Source organism: Anolis sagrei, chromosome 5 (assembly GCF_037176765.1).
Source record: "Anolis sagrei isolate rAnoSag1 chromosome 5, rAnoSag1.mat, whole genome shotgun sequence".
Classification (NCBI taxonomy): Eukaryota; Metazoa; Chordata; class Lepidosauria; order Squamata; family Dactyloidae; genus Anolis; species Anolis sagrei.
The window spans coordinates 180,485,010-180,491,180 of NC_090025.1; the positions used below are offsets into that span (position 1 = coordinate 180,485,010).

At 42.8% G+C, this 6,171-nt stretch overlaps 1 protein-coding gene across 8 annotated transcripts in view; it reads right to left on the reverse strand.

Annotated features, from left to right (window-relative positions):
- MICAL3 (microtubule associated monooxygenase, calponin and LIM domain containing 3) overlaps positions 1 to 5,833 on the reverse strand; it is a 242,698-nt gene extending 236,865 nt beyond the window's left edge. For 3 of the 8 annotated variants that reach the window (XM_060776673.2, XM_060776671.2, XM_060776670.2), the window contains exon 1: positions 5,534 to 5,830. The gene's annotated coding sequence lies outside the window, so the exon portion shown is untranslated. Of the gene's footprint in view, positions 1 to 5,533 lie in introns of all 8 variants that reach the window. The other 5 variants (XM_060776676.2, XM_060776674.2, XM_060776672.2 and 2 more) reach the window with 3 other exon arrangements.
- Between the last annotated feature and the right edge of the window lie 338 nt (positions 5,834 to 6,171).

Below are 6,171 nucleotides of genomic sequence, written 5' to 3' on the forward strand. Positions count from 1 at the left end.
ATTTGGGAATTATAGTTGCTGGGATTTGTAGTTCACCTACAATCAAAGAGCGTTTGAACTCCAACAACGATGGAATTGAACCAAACTTGGCACACAGAACCCCAATGACCAACAGAAAATACTGTGTTTTCTGATGATCTTCGGCGACCCCTTTGACACCCCCTTATGACCCAATCCCCAGGTTGAGAAACACTGAATTAGAAGATTGTCTTATTCCCCATGAACCTACCCAGCCTTTGAGCCCCTCTTTCCCCCCCAGAAATACCTGAGTTACCTTTCACTGGGATACAGAACATAATTTTGAGTGTTTGGCTACAATTCAGGAGACCAGCGTTCAATTTTACTACTACTACTACTACTACTACTACTACTACTACTTATTATTATTATTATTACAATAATAATAACTTTATTTATACCCCACCACCAATTCCCCAAGGGGACTTGGGGCAGCTAAAAACTAGAATAAGACAAAATAAAATACATTAACAGATAAATAAATCAAACAAAGTGCAAACAATAGCAAAATAATACAAGATAATAAACACAAAATTTAACATGATAAAAGAATTGAACACAGTCGGCTGGGCCAAATGCAAAACATAAAATTACAAAATCCCTGGATTAGATGGATTATGAGTAGTGTATCTAGTGGGAGACTCAGATGGGATGACACAATGGCGTTAGTAGTATCTTCTTTTTAAAAACTGGTGCAGAATTGCTGCCTACCTAACCTGGAACCCATCGCAAGAGTCAGTCATATCCAAAGAAAGCCACAGTAAGGAGAAATCAGTGGCCCAAACAATAGCTGACACATAGTGGTCCTTAAGACACCTACCTTGAGTGGACCCCTGTATCTTGACCTAACCTAGTCACTCCAGATGTGTCTCACAATCTTAACTGGTTGGGGATGATGGGAACTGTAGTCCACCACATCTGGAAAGACCAGGGTGAGGAAGGCTTGCCTAACTTATCTCCCAGGGAAACAGCTGGGATAAATTGGTGCAATCTCTCATACTCTGTATGTGCACTAAGCTCCTTGTAAGAATGGTGAGATATACAATGGAACTAATAAATAGAAAAAGGGTTGAAGAATAAGGCAGGGAGGAGGACTGGATTCAATCAGAACTGGCTCTCATGAGCACCTCCTTGCCTGAATTGCCAAGTAGTCATGATAAGATCTAGAGAGAGAAAGAGTTTTAATTTTGTGTGCCTGTTTGTTTATATCAACTAGGTTGAACTCACCCGAAGCGACAGCAGAGGATAATTCTGTAGTGGTTTCCGTGGGGATGGGCAAGATGAACAAATAATTCATGTCCATTTCTGGTGCCTATTATTCTTCCACACTAGGCCCCTCGGCCATGCCAACACACACACAGACACCTCTTTATGCCGCTTGCACATCGAGGGGGCGGCCTCGGCTCTCGGGTGCTTAGAGAATTCCATCTCGTGACTCCCATTAGCATTGACAGGAGTTATGCGCATGCATCTCCCTTCCCTTTTGTCCACAGATCAAGTTGAGCTTGCCAACCCACTGCTTTCCTTGCTGATCCAAAGTCAGCTTTATGTCCAAATGCCGTGGGGTGGTTTTGCTGGCGGAGCCACAAACTCTTTTAGTTCACCCATGACCTGAGCCCCTCTTGGTAGCCAAGCTGCCTTTCAAGCCACAGAGCGCAATGGCCTGCGGCCAAATGGCCTTAATGAGATTACAGTTTTGAGTACGCACACGGCAATGCTAAATTCTGATTAAGGAACAGAACAAATCTCAAATTCAGAAAGGGACAACCTGAACTGAGAAAAAGTTACTTCTTAGGATTACAAATCCCAGACAATGTTGGCAGCATGGCTTTCTGCATTGTGGGGTTGTTGTTGTTGTTTTGCAAAGTATGTAGTGAATAATTAATTTCAGCTTGTTCAAGCAGATAAAACAATAGGAAATGTCAGAAGTTCCTTAGTCAGATATATAAAGATCACTAGGTTAGTATTTCATAATGACATAATGTAAGTAAGTAATATAGTGGACTTCAGAGAATTTGAGCACCACAATTGAAGAGAGATATTGACAAGCTGGAATGTCCAGAGCAGGGCGACTAAAATGATCAAGGGTCTGGAGAAAAAGCCCTATGAGGAGCGGCTTAAAGAGCTAGGCTTGTTTAGCCTGAAGAAGAGAAGGCTGAGAGGAGACGTGATAGCCATGTTTAAATATGTGAGAGGAAGTCATAGGGAGGAGAGAGCAAGCTTGTTTTCTGCTGCCCTGGAGACTAGGATGCGGAACAATGGCTTCAAACTACACGAAAGGAGATTCCATCTGAACATTAGGAAGAACTTCCTGACAGTGAGAGCTGTTCAGCAGTGGAACTCTCTTCTTCAGAGTATGATGGAGGCTCCTTCTTTGGATGCTTTTAAACAGAGGCTGGATGGCCATCTGTCAGGGGTGCTTTGAATTTGATTTTCCTGCTTCTTGGCAGGGGGTTGGACTGGATGGCCCATGAGGTTTCTCCCAACTCTATGATTCTATGACTATTGGAAGGAGAAAAGCCAGTTTTCAGGCGTCTTTCCATCATGAGTGGACCCAGCTTTAGCTGAAAGTATCCTTCCCTTCAGCTACCAATTAGCACCGCTGTAGTTACCAAATGGGAATGAACAGCATTGCTTCTTTGTGCCTCCGTTCCTTGTGCTTCTATCCAATTCTATGACGTACTGAATATTGCAACAAAGGGTCTACGCAGGGGTAGGCAATGCACGGTCTAGCAGATGTTGCCGCTTCCATCAACACTACCTGTCATAGCTAATGACGAAGGTTTGAGCAATTACTTGACACTGTTGCGCCTGCTCTCACAACAGTCAGGCTATACTTCTGCCTGTCCTTCCTATGTTTCCTGCCTGATACATGCAATATAAAGATTTTTTGCTATCCCTCTGCAGTGTTTGACTCCCTACAGATCCACATTGCACTACACCCATGCTTCTTTCTTCCTAGAAATAATTGCACATGCAGCCCTAGAAATAGATACCATGGGTGAATTGTACTACAGGTATCCTTATATATCTTCATCCTAAGTTCCTTTAACTTTTCCATACTACCCTGAACTAACGGCAGCCCTTTGTATTTCATTTTGTAGAAGATGCTCTATTGTACTGTCACATGAGCTCTTTGATATCAAAGGACTGTAATGAAATCAAAGGTTGCGATGGAAGTAGAAATGCCAAATGTTCAGTATAATTATTCTGGGATATATAAAGGCAGTGCAAATCCTAGCACTAATACTAGTGGTATGAAAAAACACTTTACTTTCATACCACTAATGCTGTAATAGGATAGGCCTCTGGAATAAAGATCTATGGCATTTTGTTCTCACACTCTACAGAAAGCTAAGGTTTTGTAATTGTAGGCATGTGTTTATGTGCTTTCAAGTCACATAAGTCAAGTCACAGAAGTCGCTTCTGGTGTGAGAGAATTGGCTGTCTGCAGGGACGTTGCCCAGGGGACACCCAGATGATTTGATGTTTTTATCAAGTCATCAAGTCATCCGTTGACTTCATAAGTAAAGGTAAAGGTTTCCCCTTGACATTAAGTCTAGTCGAGTCCAACTCTGGAGGGTGGTACTCATCTCCATTTCTAAGCCGAAGAACCGGCATTGTCCATAGACACCTCCAAGGTCTTGTGCCCAGTATGACTGCATGAAGCACTGTTAACTTCCTGCTGAAGCGGTACCTATTTATCTACTCACATTTTCATGTTTTTGAACTGCTAGGTTGACAGGAGCTGGGGCTAACAGCGGTATCTCACCCCGCTCCCCAGATTGGAACTGCATAATAGAATCCCATTAATGTCTTAGGCATGCTTACCCAGGCTATAGTCCTGTACATGTTTACCAGGGAATAAATCTAATCATACCTATTTATTTATTTGATTTATATCTCCCTTTCTCTCAGGACCTGGAGTTCAGGTGGTTCATTGCAAGACTAAAAACAATTAGAAGCCCATAAAGTCCCTTTCTCAGCTTTCAAAAAACCCTGTTCAAAACCTACTTGAACAGAAACTCTGTGTCTGTTGGTCAAATGGCAATACAAAGAGGCCCAGTCTAGGTTGCCCTGGAAGGAGCCAACTCTCCTCTCTGGGATCCCTACCAGTTACAATTAGGAGAGAAGTAGGGCTCAGGAATAGGAACCCAAAGCACAACCAGGTGTGTGTAGGAGAGCATGGTCCTTTAGCTAGCCTGAACTCAAGTTACATGAGGCTCACTTCTGATCAAGCATGTATAGTGCTTCTCTGTAAGTAAAGCGTGATGATGGCTTTTGCTTAAACACACCTACTAAAACATAAGTCAAGATAAAGATTTCCCTTGACATTAAGTCTAGTTGTGTCCGACTCTGGGGATGGTGCTCATGTCCATTTCTAAGCCAAAGAACCAGTGTTGTCCATAGACACCTCCAAGGTTTTGTGGCTGGCATGACTACATGGAGTGCCATTACTTTCCTGATGAAGTGGTACCTATTGATCTACTCACATTTACATGTTTTTTAACCGCTAGATTTACAGAAGCTGGGGCTAACAGCGGGGGCTCACCCCGCTCCCTAGATTCAAACCACTGCCCTTTTGGCCAGCAAGTTCAGCAGCTCAGCGGTTTAACCCACTGCACCACCGGGCTCCCCAAATTAAAAACATAATGTATTGTCGAAGGCTTCCATGGCTGGAATCACTGGTTTGTTGTAGGTTTTTCGGGCTATATGGCCATGTTCTAGAAGCATTCTCTCCTGACATTTCGCCTGCATCTGTGGCAAGCATCCTCAGAGGTTGTGAGAACCTCACAACTTCTGAGGATGCCTGCCATAGATGCAGGTGAAACATCAGGAGAGAATGCTTCTAGAACATGGCCATATAGCCTGAAAAACCTACAACATTCCAGTAAAAACATAACACCTATTAAAAATGCAACTCTTAATTTTGAGAAAACACACATAGGATTATACCAAATAGTACCAATGTTATTATTCACTCACTGTTGAAAACTGGACTGTAGGATTCCAGGGGCAGGGATCTATCTTTCTGATTTAATTGATATTGAAAACATTACACACATTGTGCATCTATATTTATGGATATGCATATTTATCCTCATGAACAGAGGGACAAATCGATGATTTACTCATTTTATGCGATGCTAGCCTTTAGTAAAATGTGGACATTAAGCATCCCAGGAATAGCATTTCTTTATGAAACTCCTCAAAATACAAATATACAAGGAGAGGATAATATGTAGAAGAATGAGTGCTAGTACTATTACTAGTAATAGTAACAATACTGATAATGCATAGTGTAAATGATTTGAGTCCAAAGCAAACATCTAGCTTCAATTAGCTGACAACACCAACTGCATACTCTGAAGTACATTAGAGGAATTTGGCAAAGGCAGCAAACAAAAGGCACATTTCCTAATTATCTTTCTCCAAAAGACAGCAACATGTTAATTAGAGCAAGGCAATGGCATCTCCGTCAGCCTCAAAATGTATACGAGGGATGAATACTCACAGAATGACGAGGAAATGCTGCTTTTGCCTCTGTTCTTGTTTTCTTCTCAGGGGCTGAAATCCTTGCCAGTGAGAGCAGCACTCACAATTTTAGCAGCCTCTGATTTGGGGAGGCTCCAAGAACATCAATTCCCTCGATGCTGGCTCTTGTGCTCAGTCTCCTCTGCCCTCTGAGCATAATCTTCTTTGGGAAACCCACAGGTACCATTTTCCGCCCTCATCCTTGTCTGTGGATGAGGGCATTTGGGAGGTGCGTTTCCCCCTCCAGTAATCTTTCCTCACGACAACGTCTCACCAGGGTCTTAGAGAGGGAGATGGTGTGATGATGCAGCAGCAGGCCGCTGTGCTCGTCACGGTTGTCATGGCAACCAAGATATGGTCCCCTGTGGTCCATCAACGCAGATGCAAAAGGTAAGACACAAAGTATGTGCCGAAAATTCTTCAGGGGCCACCAGAGGTTTTCCTACTGATGCACATGCATTTTTATTTTAAATCCAGTTTCAAGGAAACACCTTTCCTCTTTTAGTTGCCCAGAGCATCCATTGCAAATTCCTGTGAGGCAGAAATCCTGGCTGAATCCTTGCAAATATTGTGCAAAATATCTGAGAAGGGAAATCTAAAGCTAAGTGGAAGAGCTAG